Genomic DNA, 19,083 nt, shown 5'->3' on the forward strand with positions numbered 1-19,083 from the left:
GGCTCTGTGTTAGAAATAAAATGGCGACCCTAAGATTAGGTTTCCTGGCTGAGAAGTCTGATAGTTGCCCGTGGGACTCTATAGCACAACAGCCTACTTGGGGTTCAGTTTTTGGAAGATAGTCTCCCATCAAGTCCTTCACACCCCGCTCCACCACCCTTCCTGTAAAGAGGGAAGTATGATCCAGGAAGTGCTAAAACCCCAAAAGACAACAGCGTTATTTAAATATAGGCTTAAAAGCAAACTGAGTTGATTCTGTTATCCATAGTATTGAGGAGAACCATGTGATTAAGTCCAAAAAATTTCTTTGTAATACATAAGTATTCTCACTTCCAGTTTCCTTTGAGTGTGTTTTATTCTGATATTAAGACAAGCTGTCATTGCCTCTGCACATCCTTAGTGCTGATTGGGAATTGGAGAGGAGTCCCTTAAGTGGCAGGGTCCAAAGGTCGGCCTTAGTTACAAATCAGACAAAAAAATCTTCATGTTCATTGGCACAATTCAAAGTACATTCCAGTCTGCACTATTGCCAGAAGCACTGCATGTCTAACTACCTACTATATGACAAAGGAAGTCATTGTCATTTAATTCGCCCAATAAAACAGACATAAAAATGCCAAGGGCCACCTCTCACGCAGTCAGCCTGACAGCCCAATCCAAAGTGGGGTTTGTGTTGGACACTTGTAAAGAGTAGATTTAAGAAGTTTCCTGCTTTCCCAATGTGTCCTTATAAAGTGTGCCAATTTTATGAATAAGTTTCTAAGGCCAGGGCTTCGGTAAGCCAAAGGAAAAGAAACTTTGGTTTTCAACTATTGGGGTCATTAATTTCCTTGGAAAGATCAGGGGAAATAAATATTGACCTTTGAATGAAATAGCGAGTTACATAAGCCTTGAAAAGCAAATATTATCTAGGTTGACACCAAATTGTTAACCACGGAGATATTAATCATGAAACCTGCCTTAACCTAGTTGACAAGTATGACTTAATCAAGCTCAACCTCATGGCCAGTGAGGGTTTGCTTATCTGTGTCTCTTTCTTACCCTTGCCGATTTTGCAAAATTCTGTTTTCTTTCAGAAGAGCAAAAACATTGTTATTTAAAATCAGGAGTTGTTGCAGATGTCCTAACATGGTCTGCAAATCTAAAGCCATTGATGATGCTGTCAGTTATTATAATCCTACACCAGCTTCAAAAAGTATTTTTGTTACCTGCAAATGATGAGGCCAACAGGGCTTAATTTGCAAAACAGACAAACAAGTGATACAATTTAACAACAACAACAACAACAAAAAACTCAACAAATGGGGAGAAGACCTAAGTAGACATTTTTCCAAAGAAGACATGCAGGTGGCCAACAGGCATATGAAAAGATAACATTCAATGTAAATAATTTTCAAAGAAATGCAAATCAAAACTACCATGAGGTACCACCTCACATCAGTCAGAATGACCATCATTTAAAAAAATCTACAATTAGCAAAGGCTGGAGGGAATGTGGAGAAAAGGGAACCCTCCTACACTGTTGGTGGGAATGTAAATTGTATAACCACTATGGAAAACAGTATGGAGTTTCCTCAAAAAACTAAAAATAGAGTTGCCATATAATCCTGCAGTCCCACTCCTGGGCATATATCTGGACAAAACCATAATTGAAAAAGATACATGCACCCGTATGTTCATAGTAGCACTATCTACAGTACCCAAGACATGGAAACAACCTAAATGTCCATTGGCAGATGAATGGATAAAGATGATGTGGTACATATACACAGGGGAATATTACTCAACCATAAAAAAGAATGAAAGCATGCCATTTGCAGCAACATGGATGGATGTAGAGATTATCATACTAAGTAAGAGAAAAAAATACTGTATGATGTCACTTATATGTGGAATCTAAAATATGACACAAATGAACTTAGCTACAAAACAGAAAGGAGACTCACAGATACAGGGAACAGACTTGTGGTTGCCAAGACAGAAGGGGGCTTGGGGAAGGAGTGGATAGGGAGTTTGGGATTAGCAGGGGCAAACTGTTGTATCTAGAGTGGGTAAACAACAAGGTCGTACTGTATGGCACAGGGAATGATACTTAATATCCTATCATAACCCATAAAAGAATGTGTATATGTATCATACAACTGAATCATTCTGCTGTACAGCAGAAATTAAGACAACATGAATCAACTATACTTCAGGTGTGTTCTAGAGACTAGGTCCCTCTCAAATGACCTTTAAAAAAATCAGTATAGTTTTGTTGGGTTTTTTTTGTTTTTTGTTTTTTTTTTCTTTTTAGGGCCACACCTGCAGCATATGGTTAGGGGTCGAATCAGAACTGCAACTGCCAGCCTACGCCACAACCACAGTGATATCAGATCCAAGCCACTCTGTGACCTACGCTGCAGCTTGTGGCAACACTGGATCCTTAATCCACTGAGTGAGGCCAGGGATCAAACCTGCCTCCTCAGGGATACCATGTCGGGTTTTTAACCCACCGAACCACCACGGGAATGCCAGGTTTTTTTGTGAATGTATTCATGAATTATGGTTACAAATATATAAAAATAATGCATATAAAAAATTAAAAGGGAATATTTGAAAAAGATTATAGCTACCATGTTAAGATGTTGGTATTATATATGATTTTTTTCCCCAAGTGTTCTGTTTGTGTTACTTTTATGATTAAATAAATAAAAATTTTTAAATAAACTGATATTAGAGAAAGTTAAGGTCAGATTTCAAAAAGGTGGACTCAGTTGTATCAAGGTGAACACACATTTGAGGGCAACCGACAGAAAGCAGAGAGTACATGAAATACATGTATATGTGTAACAGGGAAGTATCTCATTCGAGAGAGTTCAAAGAGAATATTTCATTTTCAGGGAGTAGTTATGCTTTGATCAAAGGTATAGACAAGACTCCAAAGTGGCAGATAAAGTGGTCATTTCCCTTTTGCAAATCCATATGAATTAATATTTTAGGTTAAATTAGAATTATTAAATTCCTAACAAAACAAAATTTACGCCGACATATTTCAGATTTTATAGGACCATTACCGAGATCCACTTATGTATTTCAATGTAAAGTTATTTGTATTTGATACATCATATGTTAACATTATCGTAGCAATTTAGCACCTATTACAGACACACACATCTAGCTCTGTTTTGAGTGAAACTGAAGTCGTATGCTGGGGGAAAACATATACAACCAGTATGCAGAAGGAGGCTTCTGATTTACTTAAATAACCTTTTCCTTCTTAGTTTCAACTGATTTCCAAGTTATCCAAGGAGGATGTTAGCGGAGAAATTATCAAACATGACCACTAAATGTGTAGAAAAATAATCAAGCTTTGGCCCTGCTCTTTCCACTCTTGCTTTCTTCCATGAAGCCTTTTTCCTAAAGGTCAGGGATGAGCTGAAGTTCAACATTATGAATCCATTGGGTTAGCTCTTTGTAAGTCAGCAGAGCCAAAAAAGCTTCAGCTGTGCCTCTGAGTCAAAGTAACTGAGGTTCATGTGCCTATGAAAGACACATTTGTTGCAGGACTGCTGGGTGACACAGCCTCTCCTAGGTACTAGAGGTTTGGAGAAATAAGTCGGAATCCCTATCAATAAGATCACAGGCTGGAGTGGGGCGACAGATAAGCATTGACAGTTACATGGCAGGGAAGAATGCTGTTAGCCTGAAGCCCCAGGGGCTCATGGGTTCATTGAATGGGCACCAAAGTGAGGGGGAGAAAGATTGGGAGTATGTCACCCTAGATCAAGTGCCACCTGAGCTGAGCCTTTAATTAACCATCAGGAAGAAGGGTGATGCAGAACGTGCACCGGCATCCACAGCTACTTTTTCCTGCACTTACCCAGAACATTCCCTGCTTTAATCTCCCAATAAAGAACTTGCCTAGCCGTCAACCCCAACACTCTTGAAAAGGGAAAATGAAATTTTCAAATTTTAGAAAAACATTTGATGGTGTAAGCACGTACTAGGGCTTCTCCCAGTGCCTGAGTCAGGGCCAGGCAATGAGGAACCTGGAAGCTTTGGTTTCACTGGGCTTAGAGTAAATGTGCTTCTGCTCTGAACCCAGCCATTTCTAGCATCCTTTGAACTTCTCAGTGACACGAGCCTATAAATTTCTCTTGCAATCCGAATTCGTTTCTGTGGTTTGCAAAGTAAAGAGTCTTGACTAATACACTGTGTGTCCTTGTATGGAGGTGTTGTGGCTGCCCATAGTATGTGACACATCAGTAGTTCCACAGGTGTCAAGGATCAGGGACCAGAAGGAACCTACTCGTTCAAGCAACCCGTAGGCTTGGGCCAGGGACAAAAGTAGGGAAAAGACCTAAAATTGAAAGGGCTAGACAGCAGAGATATCAAACCTAGCAGCCACTAGAGAAAGCTTCAAACTTGGACACTCACATCCTCCTTTGTAAAGAGCAATCTGATGCCAAAGGAGGTTAAGCATTCTTTATAAATCCTCACATTAAAGTTGTTTTTAATCCTCTCAAGGCAGATGTCTTGACAATTTGTGTCACCGATTTACATATTCATTCATTAAATACTATTGAGCATCCACTCTCTGCCAGTGCTACACTATGTCCTATATATCTAAAGATAAATACGGGGAGTTCCCATCATGGCTCAGCAGAAATGAATCGAACTAGCATCCATGAGAATGCAGTTTCAATCCCTGGCCTCGCTCAGTGGATTAAGGATCCGGCGTTGCGGCGAGCTGTGGTGTAGGTGGCAAATACAGCTCGGATCCCACCTCGCTGGGGTATAGGCCAGTGGCTACAACTCTGATCCGACCCCTACCCTGGGAATTTCCGTATGCCGGGGATGCGGCCCTAAAAAGACAAAAAAAAAAAAAAAAAGGGATGAATATGGGAAGCAGTTCCTATGATGAACAGAATCTAGACACTGAAACTAGAGAATCCTGGACCTAATCCTGCCTCTGCCATTTTCTGTGTGACCTTGGAAACATTGGGAAACTTCTTCGTGCTTAGTTTTTGCAACCATAAGATAAAAATAAAAATGCATACCTCATTGGGTTGTTATGAGAATTAAATGAGATCATGTATGTGATAGTGCTTCCGCCATAGCTGAGATTCATCCTTGCGCAGGGGCCATGTAATCTTCCCTGTATTGTTCCAATTTTAGTATATGTGCTGCCGAAGCAAGCACCCCCATAGCTGAGAGTCAGTAAGTATTCGCTATTGTTTTTATTCTAGGCATCAGGATGAGTAGAGTTGGCAGGTGAAAAGGTGGGGAGAACCTGTGAAAAGACTTGGAGGAAGGAGAAAGAGCATGGCATGTGTTAGCAGAAACGCCTTTCCCTTGGCCCTGCTTTTCCATGGTGGGAGGGTGGATAGGATAGAGGGATGTTCCATTAGAATACAGCTTTTGGGAGTTCCTCTGTGGCGAAGTGGGTTAAGGATCCAGCATTGCCGCTGCAGTGGCTTGGGTCAATGCTATGGCGCAGACTGGATCCCTGGCCTGGGAACTTCCACATGCCACAGGCACAGCCAAAAAAACAAACGAACAAAAACAGAATACAGCTTTTGGCTCCTTACCCCATTAGCCTTAACACTCAAGAATGAGTTACTTGATTGGTGAGTACCACTACATTCATTGGCTCATAGACCTTGACTGGATGGAACTAATCTATTGAAAAGTCCCTGCTACTGAGGATTCAGTCTCTTGTTCCCTTTCTGCCCCAGAGCAGTGCAACAGTCATGGGTAAACATGCCTGCTCTGCAGACCCAAGGTTCCCCTTTAGTAGGCTGTTCTGAGGCTAAATTTTGTGGGGGGTGGGCATCGGCTGAGAGTGTCAAAAGCCCTTTTGGATTTAGAGATCTAGAACCTTGCTCTTTTATTAGCTTATCTGTAATGGTGCTGACATCTAAAAAGTCTCCATTTGACCACCCTCCATGTTTTATTTCATTCAAAATCAGTGGGTGGGCAATGGGGAAACATGCAATTTACTGATCCTCTCAAGCAATTAATGGTGTCTGGAACATAGAATGTAGAGGGAGGGTTAGTCAAGCCAGAGGTTTAAACATAGAAAGATTTCTGCTTAAATGGTGCAGCAAGGTCATGCTTTGATCCACAACTTTACTTCATGCACATAGTAATTATAGTTAAAATGTAGCAAGAGAAAAACAAAAAGTCATAGCCAAGCTCAAAAACAAATAACCTTTTTCACAGATCAGAAATGGAATCAAAACAGAAAGCACTTAGCAAGTCTCAAGACACAGGCCCACTGAGGCCTGATTCAAAAGCAAGAGTTTTGTCACCTGCAAGGTGACAGGAACTAAAGAGGTTCCAAACAAGGTGGAGGACAGGAGCCAGGCTTAGTTCTTAAAGTCAGGAACTTGTGAAAAGAGACTGACATTAAACTGCTGCCAGTTCACTACCCAGGGAAGCAGAAGGACAAAGACAGAGCCTTGGACTCAAGAACCAAGCCAAACAGCTGGCTGAGTGATTGGTTCTGCAATATCCCCAACATTGCTGTGGGGTAGGAGCCTCAAAATGCCAACACTAGTCCCGATCCCAGAATGCAAGTTCAAGGGAAGTAAAAATCACTTAATATGGAAGGGTGAGTGCAGAGTGGTGAGGGGAAGCACATGAAGTTAAAATAACACAGAAAAGCAAATAAAAACTTTCCATTCAAAATGGACCTGACCACCTAGTTCCAGAGACATACTGATGTCCAACACTAAGATGAATGGCCCACAAAATGAACATTCAGAACATGAACTTACTCCAAATAAAACTAACTCTATGGTACTATGTAACAAAGATTCTTAAATTAATATTTTTGCCTTCTCAAAGTGATACATAAAGACATAGCACTCATTTTAAAAGGAAAAGAAATTAGGGAACAGATACAAGCCAAATACAAAACAGGAAATTCAGGTAAATATGGAAAAGAACTGACAGAAATCTTTAAGGATATGGTCACTGAAATTAAAAAAAAAAAAAAATCAGTAGATGAGGTTAACCCTGGAGCTGGCCAAAGTTGAAGAAAAAAAGCAATTTCACCTAGAACATAGTACAGGAGAATTCACCCAGAGCATAGTATAGAAAAATAAAGAGATTTAAAAATGTGGGGGAAAAGTTCAGATTCATGGGGTCCTAGGGAATGGCTTCAACATAGGTCTCATAGAATTCCAGAAGGAAAAACTGAAAACTGGAGTGAAGTTTGGATAAACTATACTTTAAAAAAGAAGAAAGAAATGACTGAAGGTTTTCTAATCAAAACATCAGAGCTCCATGTCTGCTGAGCAAGATAAATAAAAGTACACCAACACTATTGTCATATTATAGCGAAACTACAGAGTAACAAGGATTAAAAAAAAAATCTCAAGTTACCAAAGGAAATACATTGATTATCTACAAAGGGACTATAACTAGATTTCTTAAAAGCAAAAACAGAAACAAGACAATCAAATATCTTAGAAGTATTGAATGGACTACTATCAACCAAGAATTTAATTTCCAGATAAACTACCATTGCAGGCAGGGGGCAAAACAAAGACATTTCAATCATAGAAGGCAAGGGAGTTTTCCACCCACAGAACTACTCTGAAAGAACTACTAAAGAATGTGCTTCTCTCAAAAAGAAAATTAAGCCCAGAGGGAAAGCACAGGATACAAAAGACGATAGTGAGGGACGAAATTAATAAAACGTGATGGTAGAATTGAAAGTAGCTATTTTAGAAGTGCAGAATTAACAGATACAACCTACTTTATGTAAATAAGCAACAAGGATTTTCTATATAGTACAGAGAACTATATTCAATATCTTATAACTATCTATAATGGAAAGTAGCCTGAAAAAATATACACAACAGAATCACTTTGCCACACACCTGAAACTAATACAATATTGTAAATTAACTGTAGTTCAATTAAAAAATAAGTAAAAATGTGTTGGAAAAAAATAACAAGAAGGAAATGGTTATAGTGAGTAGTTAAAACATGCTAGAAAGCCTTTTTCATGTTTGGAAGCGATGTATAAGTATATAAGAAATGACTTTGTAAGATATTTTATGTTAATGATAAAGCTGATCTAGAGCTTCTTAACCTGCAAAGAGAAAAGAACGTTGAGGGAGGGGGAGATCAGATATAGAAAACTGATCATTCAATAGAAAGCAGAATCCAAGAAGAATTCAGTAAATCTGGAGTACTAATTTATGACCTTGGCTGTGACCAGGAAGGATAGGAAGATGTGCTCAAGGATTCCCTTGGACTCAAGGCCGCATACACAACAATCTAAAGATGACCCCAACCAGTCTACCATTGGTACGAGCCCAATGGGTCAAGAGACTTATATTCAGCTAGTATGATAATTTAGCAGCTGTTTTTTGGCACTTTCGATAGGATTGGAATGTATAATAAGCCATATCAAAACCTTAATGAAATTCAATCAACAAGATTTTCAACAATAGTAACCAGACCATTAGCCTACTAAATTCTGAGGTCCTATGCTGCTTTAAGTGACCTGCTCCCTAGTCTTGCCAACATCCTCAAGAACTGGTTTGGTGTAAGATGCTCTTGGCTTAACTATTATAACTATTGATATTATTAGCTATAGTGTTTATAATTTGCCTTTTTTTTTTTTTTTAGGGCCGTACCTGCAGCATTTGGAGGTTCCCAGGCTAGGGGTTGAATCAGAGCTGTAGCTGCTGGCCTACACCACGGACACAGCGACACCAGATCCGAGCCACATCTGCAACCTACACCATAGCTCATGGCAACACTGGATCCTTAACCCACTGAGTGAGGCCAGGGATCGAACCTGCGTCCTCATGGATCCTAGTCAGATTCATTCCCACTGTGCCGCAACCGGTAACCGGAACGCCTATTTTGTCTGTTTTATAAGTCTGTTGTTTCTTATTTTACCAAATGTGTAATTGAGCCTCCAGCAAAATAATGATGACTAGGAGACCTGGAAAAAGAAAAAAAAAATAGAAAGCAGAAAAGGAGGGAAAAAAAAGAAAAGGCATGTCAAAAACACACAAATTAAATAAAATAGTAGAATTAAATCCTAATATCAACAAGCACAATAACTAAACAGATTTGCATTACTTATTAAAAGGCAGATTATCAGATTAGTTTAAAATAATATTCAGGTATATGATGCTAGCAAAAAACACAAAACTAAACCACCAAAATACTGGATATAAAGGGATAAATAGATAAATTATCAAAATACTGTCAAAAAGAAAGCTGATGAAGCGTTATTAATATCAGAACCCCCCCCCCCGAAAAAGTCTTTTAAACCAAATGTATTAATAAAAACAAAGAGGGTCAGTACCAAGAAGTTGAATGTACTTAATAAAATAGCTTTCGATTATAGAAAGCAAAACCACCAGAATTACAAAGAGAAACTGACAAGCCTACTGTCGAAGTGGGGAGACTAACAATCCATCCGACACAGCTAGATGAAGCAGACAAAAAACAGAGGAAATAATGATCGAATCATGAAGGACCTCTTAGGAGGCCACATTAAGGGGTTGGGTTTTATTCTGAGAGTAATAGGAAGCCATTAAAGGGTTTTAAACAGAATAATGATTAGATCAGATATCCTTTTTTAGAAGGATCACTCTGGCTATAAAATGAGAATGGATTTCGGGGTGGTCAGACTACATAAAGGCAAGAAGAGCAGTCAGAAATCGCTTCATACCCTCTAGCCAAGAAGTATTGATGGCCTGAACCATGGCAGGGAAATTGGTGAAGGAAAAGAGCAGGAATTTCTAGGGTCATTCAGACAGCATGGTTGATCGAATGGCAGCAGAGGGGATCCCAGATGACATCATATCTGTGCCCCACAAAACCTGCTGCTGAGCAATGAGGAAGAGCAGGGTTTTGCCTGGGGCGGGGCTCAAGGGTGTCGGGAAGTTGGGAAACGTAGAAGGATGGTTACCTTGTGTCTGATGACACCACTTAACTCTCAGTCCCTCAATTTTGACATTCAAGCTAGTTCATTAAAAAGTTAAACTAGGAATTCCTGTTGTGGTTCAGCAGGTTAAGAACTCAGCTGGTATTCATGAGGATGGGGTTCAATCCCTGACTTTCCTTAATTGGTTAGGGATCTGGTATTGCTGCAAGCTGCAGTGTGGGTCACAGATGTAGCGCAGATCCTGTGTTACTGTGGCCGTGGAGTAGGCTGGCAGCTGGCAGCTCCAACTCAGCCTGGGCACTCCATATGCCATAGGTGCAGCCCTAAAAGTGAAAAAAAAAAAAAGTTAAACTATATTAAATGTATAAGGAGTATGTAAATCCATTTTAAAAGATAACTACCAAAAAGTATTCTATTTTAAACTGTTGGTACTTAGGGAATGTTTCAGTAATCTGGGGGAAAATTACACTTTAACAATATTAGAAAAATGTGTGTATATTCTAAATAATTTTCCATATAATAATAACAATCCTTTAAGATTACTTGTATCTTGGAATTCTCGTCGTGGCTCAGCGGTTAACGAACCCAACTAGCATCCATGAGGTCTCAGGTTCAATCCCTGGCCTCACTCAGTGGGTTAAGGATCCAACGTTGCCATGAGCTGTGGCTCGGATCCTGCCTTGCTGTGGCTCTGGTGTAGGCTGGCGGCTACAGCTCCAATTTGACCCCTCACCTGGAACCTCCATATGCCATGGGTGCGACCTTAGAAAGACAAAAAAAAAAAAATTATTTTTATATTTATTGCAGATTTTCATACTTTTCTATACATAATGGATTTTCAGACACACACCTAACTTGCCTAACTACTACAGTAAGAAAGTAGTCATGACTTTCCATAGTGTACAGCTGGTATAAAGAAGAAGAAAATCCAGTCTGTTGACCTGTGAATTCTTAAAGAGTCAGAGATTCCATGGCACATAACCCCTTTCCTTTTCCTGGTTGTTATTACTTACCTTAAACTAATGTCTGAGTTTACAGTGTGTGTTTATCGTTCAGAGAACAATGATTTTGCAATGACTGAAGCTGGGAGGAGTAAACACAGTATACAGCCAAACTGAGGTTACTTACCAATGCTGGAAATTAAGGAGCTATTTTTCCAAAGGAACTTTATTCAGCAGCATTAAGCATGAAAGAAGCTTAACAGACTTTCAGATTTCCAGTTACGAATTTTAAGTTTTCGTATTTATTTTACAGCCATTCCAAAATGCAAATGAGGTTCAAAGTTCCAAACGTGCTGTGTGTAATTTCAACCTGATATTCTAATGTGTTGGGTCAAGTTTGAGCTGTAATACAGAAACAGGACTGTTTGAAGAGCCAAGACATGCTTTGGAAACTTAAAGGAAATCTGCTTGGAAGTCTGCAGACTGGAAGGTTCCTGGTAGGAACAGAGCCATAACGAGATGAGTGACTCTTGTATTGCCTCTTAAGTGAGGGCAAGGATGTGTTTTGAAAAGACAAAACCTTTTCTGTATCTGCTTTTTAAAGTTAACCCTTATTTGATGGCTAATATTTCATTAAATTTCACACATGGGGTGGTGGGGGGTTTCCCGTTGTGGCTCAGCAGTAACAAACCCGACCAGTATCCATGAGGTTTCGGGTTTGATCCCTGGCCTTGCTCAGTGGGTTAAGGATTTGGTGTTACTGTGGCTGTGTGGAAGGCCAGCAGCTCTAGCTCCAGTCTGACCCCTAGCCTGGGAAAGTCCATAGGCCACAGGTGTGGCTCTAAAAAGCAAAACAAAAAAACAAACAAAAAACAAAATCGCACATAGAGTCTGCTGTTTATTACAAGCCATTATCATTTACTTTCATTTCAGAAAATATTTCTTCTTCAATTGCAGCCCTTTGCATTGGGGGGCAGTGCAAGCAAAATAGTGAAGTGGGCTCTTCTCCCTTAGGGCCAGTTGCTGTATCACTCTACCTAAAACATGGCTCGGTTACCATCATGCTGTATAGACTTGTCTTGATGGAGCAATGCTAAAATCAGGCTTTCCACTATTAGAATATCATTGGGTTCTTCTCTGTAATGGAAGCTGAAAGAACAAATGCATTACACTTTTCTGATATTTTTCAAAATTATAGCAACTTAGTTTTAAACAACATGAAAAAAAATTAGGCCACAGCAATAAAATTATAGTTCTTTATATTTACAGTTGAGTCAGATATGTATTAAAGCTGAAGGGGGGTTTTCATTTTTGTTTTCGTGTCGGTGCTAATTTTTTTCTTCAGATCTTTGTACTTCCTGGAAATACATATGCAAGGAGGAAAGGAATTGATGCACCAGTAGATGTGAATAACATTCAAGGTTATAGATACCAGGGAGTTCCCATCGTGGCGCAGTGGTTAACGAATCCGACTAGGAACCATGAGGTTGCTGGTTCGGTCCCTGCCCTTGCTCAGTGGGTTAACGATCCGGCGTTGCCGTGAGCTGTGGTGTAGGTTGCAGACGCGGCTCGGATCCCGCGTTGCTGTGGCTCTGGCGTAGGCTGGTGGCTATGGCTCTGATTAGACCCCTAGCCTGGGAACCTCCATATGCCGCGGGAGCAGCCCAAGAAATAGCAAAAAAAAAAAAAAAAAAAAAAGATTATACATGCCAGGGAGTTTCCATTGTGGTGCAGCAGAAACAAATCCAACTACTATTCATGAGGATTCGAGTTCAATCCCTGGCCTTGCTCAGTGGGTCAGGGATCCGGCCATGCAGTAAAGTGTGGTGTAGGTTGCAGATGCAGCTCAGATCCTGTGTTGCTGTGGCTGTGATGCAGGCCAGTAGCTGCAGTGCCACTTCAACCCCCAGGCTGGGGGTGTGGCCCTAAAAAAGCAAAAACAGAAGAAAAAAAAAAATCAGCATCCAACAGGAAAGAAACTAATTGTATCACTTTCACAGAAGCAATGTTAATCATTATATTAATGTAATAACAAGGAACCTGGAAAAGTCTTTAGTGCTTCCTCTCATTTTTCAGCAAACTATCCTACAACATGTTGACAATCTTTTATGAATTTGAGGAAAATGAAGACTCCTCAAATGGCTGTGTTGCTCTTTCATACCAAGTTGTTCTCTGAACTTCTCTCCTGCCTCACCTTCTCTCCCAGTGTTTCCTATAGGCAGTGGGGAAAGTGATAGTCACAGCATCTCCTGGGTATCCGGTTCACTTAGGTTGATGTAACAGGAGAAGCAGAAATTCCTTACACAGAGAGAAGCAGTCGTCGCTAAACCCAAGGTAAGCAATCAAACGAAGCACTGCCTAAAAATAGACAAAAGAACAAGGAGCACAACTGAATAAAGGCTGGAGGGAGGGATGAGGGACCAAGGGGCACAGAGCTGCAAGTCCACTATGCAGGTTGGCCCCCCCATAGGTAAGAGGCCCAGAGGTCCCAAGCGGTAACGATCTGTAGAAGAGATGGGTCTCTTGACGAGACTGTGACACAGCAAAGGCGGGGAATTATGTTTGCTTCTAATGAAATAATCAAAGAGTCTGGGAGCATTTAAACACCAAGGTTCCATTGAAGCATTACTTCATTCACTCTTTCATTCAACTTATTTATTTATTTATTTATTTTTCTCTTTTTCGGCCCACATGGGCATATGGAAGTTCCCAGGCTAGGGGGAGAATCCGAGCTGCAGCAACACAGATCCAACTCATATCTGTGACCTATGCTTTGGCTTGCCACCACTCCGGATCCTTAACCAGGGAGTGAGCCCAGGGATGCAACCTTCATGCTCACGGATTCTAGTCTGGTTCTTAACCCGCTGAGCCACAATGGGAACTCACCTCATTTATTATCACCCTCCTCACCATCACTGGTGTCAGGCATTCTTCTCCTTTCTCTGCTAAGCAGAGATTAACAGAGATTAATGCGTCCCACCTGATTGACCAATTCCAGGGGTTCGCCATTCTAGCAGTGGACCACAATCACCCAGGGAGGTTTTGTTTGTTTGTTTGTTTGTTTTCTTTTAATCTGCAAGGCCCAGCTCCTCCCCTGAGCCACTAAATGAGAATCTCCTGGGGCAGGACGTAGTCACGTAAGGAACCCTCCCCCGCCCTGCTCCCAAGATGCTTCTCTGAGACGAAGGGCGTGCTCAGCATCGTGGCAATCCACCTTAAGCGGAGGGTTTCTGGAGCTCCGTGAAGAGGAGCCAGGGTTCAAGCTTGGGTGAAAAAAACACCCTTGTGCAGGCGGTGACTCTCCTTCTGGGGAGCCAAGGTTCGGCCGGATGCCTTGCTTGCTGCTGCATGGAGGTACAAGCTTTACAAACGCCCTGTTGTTGGGGGGAGGTGGAGCGGGAATGCATGGAAAGGACTGGGGATGGGGGTTGGCAGATTGGTTCACAAGGGCGCCTGTAAATAGTTTTAATCTGTTTTACTGCCAGAGAAGAGACCCATAGGTTATCTTCCATAAGGTACATAGATGATTTCATGAACTTCTGGGAACTTTAACTTCCAACAGTTGGAGGGAAGAGGGGGTACAGGAGTGTGAGTAAGACGCAGACTCTGGGGCCACACTGCCCTGGGTTTACATGCTGGCTCTAGCACCTACTCCTGTGTGAGTAAGACGCAGACTCTGGGGCCACACTGCCCTGGGTTTACATGCTGGCTCTAGCACCTACTCCTGTGTGAGTAAGACGCAGACTCTGGGGCCACACTGCCCTGGGTTTACATGCTGGCTCTAGCACCTACTCCTGTGTGAGTAAGACGCAGACTCTGGGGCCACACTGCCCTGGGTTTACATGCTGGCTCTAGCACCTACTTCTTACTGTGAAGCTCTCTGTGCCTCAGTTTCCTTCTCTGAAACCCCCTAGGGTTGTTACAAAAACTCATTGAATGGGTACCTGTGCAGCCCAGGATCACAGGCTGGCACAGAGTGTCAGGTGTGGAGGATCAACCAATGGTCTTAGGAGCGATGCATCGGGGCCTTGCCCGGGGCCCGCAGGCCTGTGTTGTGTCTTGGTCACTTCTTTGGTGAATTTGATGCCTTGGATCTGGTTAGGGCAGCCCCTCAGCTCACAGTGAGGCGTGGAGCATAGGAACAACCTTGAAGAAACCTGGAGTTTGGTTCTTTTTTTTTGAAAATTCGAGTCAGAGCCATGATACAACCATCCTTAGGACCTGTGATCTGCTCTCTACTGCTTTGGAAGACAGCGCAGTCTGACAAACTCAGGCTCAACCTAACTTTCCCCAAGCAAAGAGGGCCCACGGGCCTCCACCTGGGCCTTTATTTATTCTAAGACACTTAACATCTCAGTGCATGTCTTGCAGTTCCCCCAAAACACCTTGGTCATTTCTGCTTCCTGGCAGAGGCTGCTCCTCCTGCCTAGAATGCCTAGCCCCCGACCTCCCCCACTGCCTCCTTATGGTGATGGGCAATTACAGTTGTCTGTTCATGGTATCAGCCTCCTTCTCAAGGCTGGAAGCTCTTTGAGGACCAGGACTGGGTCTGTCTGGCTCACCATGGCATCCTCAGCATCTAGGACAGTGAGTAACACATAGTAGGCCCTCCAGAAATATTTGAGGCATAAATTGATGATTAGATCTAATTAATGATGGATTAGGACTCTGCCACTTGCAGCTGTGAAACTTGGAGCCGGCTGCTGGACTTCTCTGATCTTCAGGAAAGTCGAGCTAAGATTTCCTCCACATAGGTTCTTGCAGTGACTAAAGGATAGAGCATGAGGAAAGCAGCTGGCACAGTGCTTAGAACAGAGTGAATGTGAATGGTGAATATACGTTTAGAAAAGCAGCACGGCCAAGTGCACCCAAGCCTTTCATTTTCCTAATTTTGTCTCTTTATTTAATGAAAATGATGTTAGGACTGTAATTGTCACTGCCAAAACCCCAGAAAACAGGAGAGACAGGATGAAAGGTCCGAGGTCACTGCTCCACCATTCTCTCAGGTAGACACTTAGGAATTCTGACTCATTAATATTCATTAGACAACTTATAGAGACCAGGTAGAGCAAAAGGGAAAATGGCCAACTGAGAGCTCAGCCTGCTTTCACATCAGCTCTTCTGCACAGAAATTAATCCAACACAAAATCAACATTTGCAGAACTGAAGTAAAAGACAATTTAAAATTCAGCTAAAAGTGCACTTCTTGGAGCTCCTCTTGTGGCTCAGTAGTTAACGAATCCGACTAGGAACCATGAGGTTGCGGGTTTGATCCCTGGCCTCGCTCAGTGGGTTAAGGATCCGGCATTGCCATGAGCTGTGGTGTAGGCTGCAGATGTGGCTCGAATCCGACGACACTGTGGCTGTTGCGTAGGCCGGCAGCTGCAGCTCCGATTCAACCCCTAGCCTGGGAACCTGGAGGTTCCCAGCTCCATAAGCCACGGGTGCAGCCTTAAACGGACAAAAGACAAAAATAAAAAAAAAGTGCACTTCTTCCCCATTCGAAAACCTGGGGTCAGGGACCAAAGAACCGTCAGTGACACATCCGATGCCATTTGAAAAATCTATGTCTGTTTTGCTTTTTTATTTTTATTTATTTTTTTTTTTAGGGCCACATCCACAGCATATGGAGGTTCCCAGGCTAGGGGTCTAATCAGAGCTACAGCTGCCAGCCAACAGCACAGCCACAGCAATGCCAGATCCGAGCCGCATCTGCAACCTACCCCATAGCTCATGACAACGCTGGATCCTTAATCCACTGAGTGAGTCCAGGAATCGAACCCTCAACCTCATGGTTCCTAGTCAGATTCATTTCTGCTGTGTCACAATGGGAACTCCTGTTTTACCTTTTTTAAAAAAATAGTGTATTATCACTTACTCAGTCTTCCCCCAGTTTTGTTGAGAGATAATTGGCATGCATCACTGTTTAAGGTGTATACATTGCAGTGGTTTGACTTACAGATACTGTGAATATGCTTTGCTTTTGATGATAATATCTAGCATGTATTGAGTGCTTACGGCAGATAATCTGTACATATTACCTCTTGTAATTGTCAGAGCATAGTTATTTCCATGTTAGAGATGAAACTCAAGGCTGCCATTGAAACTGTAGAGGTTTAGGAATGTGCCCAAGACGAATTGGTTAGTAGGAACCAGATTGTCTGACCCCACACCCTGGACTCATAACCACTGTGCTGAAGCGCCTTGTCAGATGCCGGCCAGCCCTTTTCCCCACTGGCCTGGCAGGTCTGGCCCCATCCTGACGTCCCATTGCATTCTGGTGTCCAGTTTCCTGAGGCTGAGTTCTGCTGGTCCCTGAGCTTAGCAGTATCTCTCAGTCTGAGGAATCTGGGTGGTATTTACTGCCGGTTCACATGACATCTGAATGGTGGGAGGCTGGCCCCTGCCCTTTGCATGGTGGAGAGAAAGCTGAGATTTCATGGCAGGATTCCACTGGAGGAACGCCTCTCTCTGCTTATTTAGGCATGCAGACCTCAGCATGCTCCCCATGGAGGGGACACAGCCACCCAAGCAGATGAAAGAGTTTATTAACCAACAGCATGAGCTTTGGGGGGAAAAGAGAACCAGGAATACGGCAGGTTATCAGGGCCATGTGGTCACTGAGTCAGGGCTACAGGGTGTAGGCTGTAGGTGGTAACACGGAACCACTTCCACTCCACTTGTGCTTAATATCCTTCTCACTTTGAGGCCCGGCAACAGCTCATCTCCCTTCCTCAGGAAAGGTGCTCTGAGCTTGCCGATGAAGAATCCTTGATTTTGCAGAAAACTCTAATAGTCTTAAAAGATCTCAAAACATCCTAACAGCCACATTGCCTCATATCTCATCCAAAACATGCCTGAAGGATACCGGCTCTGTCGTGACCACATTGTAATTTGTAAAGCTTACGTGCATCTGAGTGCTTATTTTCAAAAACACGAATAATGCGGCTTCTTTTCTAAGTGTCAGCCGTTTACAACCCACCTCCACTCCCATCTCACCCCACCCCCACCCTTACTGATAGAAAGATGAAGCTTGGTCATTATTTTTTAGAATACTCTCTAAATTTTATACTGATTCTGCATGTGGAATATTTGCTAAGAAAAGCCCTGTTTCATTCCAGCATACATTGCCTTGGTTCTATTTCCTAGAATGAGCAGGAGGAAACGGAATAAAATATCACCGCGTTTCCCATTTTCATTTTTCTGCATGAGGTTGGTGGTGACGAGAACCTACTTTGCAAAGCAGTTGCATCTGTGGCAACTGGCCAGAGTCTGAGACAGTGGGTCCCCAGCTGGCCTTGAGGTAGTCACTGATGCAGTGAGCTGTGGCCAAGACCTTTCCAGATTTAGCTTTTATTCCAGAGAGAAAAACCACACCAGAAAAAGGATCGTAGCAAAGGCACTGACAACAGATTTTTTTCTGAGGGAAGAGGATAGCGGGTGTGGAAATAGGGATGCAGAGAGCGAGGGTTTTAAATGCACATTGTTCTTTTCTCCAGAATTTCACAGGCAGAGTGAGTTGAAAGACAGGTGGAGATTGCTGTTGCCGAATCCAAGAGATAATAGAAGAGCGCCCTCATTCTCTTCTCCACACAGCCCCACCTCCCTCCAACTATTTTTGTCCACAAGTTTTTGCTTTCATTTTGGAATATTTTCTTTTTTCTTTTCTTTTCTTTCTTTCTTTTTTTTTTTTTTTTCCTTTTTAGGGCTGCACAAGCAGCATATGGCAGTTCCAAGGGTAAGGGTCAAATTGGAGCTGCAGCTGCCAACTCACCGCATAGCCACAGGAATGCCAGGTCCAAGCTGCATCTGCCACCTGTGCTGCAGCTTGTGGCAACACCAGATCCTTAACCCACTGAGTGAGGCCAGGAATCGAACCCACGTCCTCATGGATACTGGTTAGGTTCATAACAGCTAAGCCACAATGGAAACTCCTGGAGGAGTATTTTCTTATGGCAGGTGTATGAATACAATTATGAAATACTGCCTGTTTCTCTAACCCACAGCAAAGCCACCTCTGTGCGAGAACAAAACAGAATGTGATTATTGTTTTGGTTTCTCCTGCAGGTATATTAAAATTAGTTGCTGAATTTACACTTCTCTAAATTGTGTTAATGGCAGTGGTTTTTTTGTTTGTTTGTTTGTTTGTTTTTTGGAGTTTTCATGGAAACAGAACTCGTTTAGCCAGGCTGTAAGTCTAATTGAAGTAAATCTCAACTTGCCTAAAGTGATTAA

General features: G+C 42.3%; 1 non-coding gene across 1 annotated transcript; it reads right to left on the reverse strand.

Annotated features, from left to right (window-relative positions):
- Window positions 1–5,075: 5,075 nt before the first annotated feature.
- On the reverse strand, window positions 5,076–5,184 carry LOC125130219 (U6 spliceosomal RNA). Its single transcript, XR_007135711.1, has one exon. It is a non-coding gene; the product is annotated as a U6 spliceosomal RNA (small nuclear RNA).
- Window positions 5,185–19,083: the final 13,899 nt, after the last annotated feature.

This window comes from Phacochoerus africanus, chromosome 6 (genome assembly GCF_016906955.1).
Source record: "Phacochoerus africanus isolate WHEZ1 chromosome 6, ROS_Pafr_v1, whole genome shotgun sequence".
Taxonomy (NCBI): Eukaryota; Metazoa; Chordata; class Mammalia; order Artiodactyla; family Suidae; genus Phacochoerus; species Phacochoerus africanus.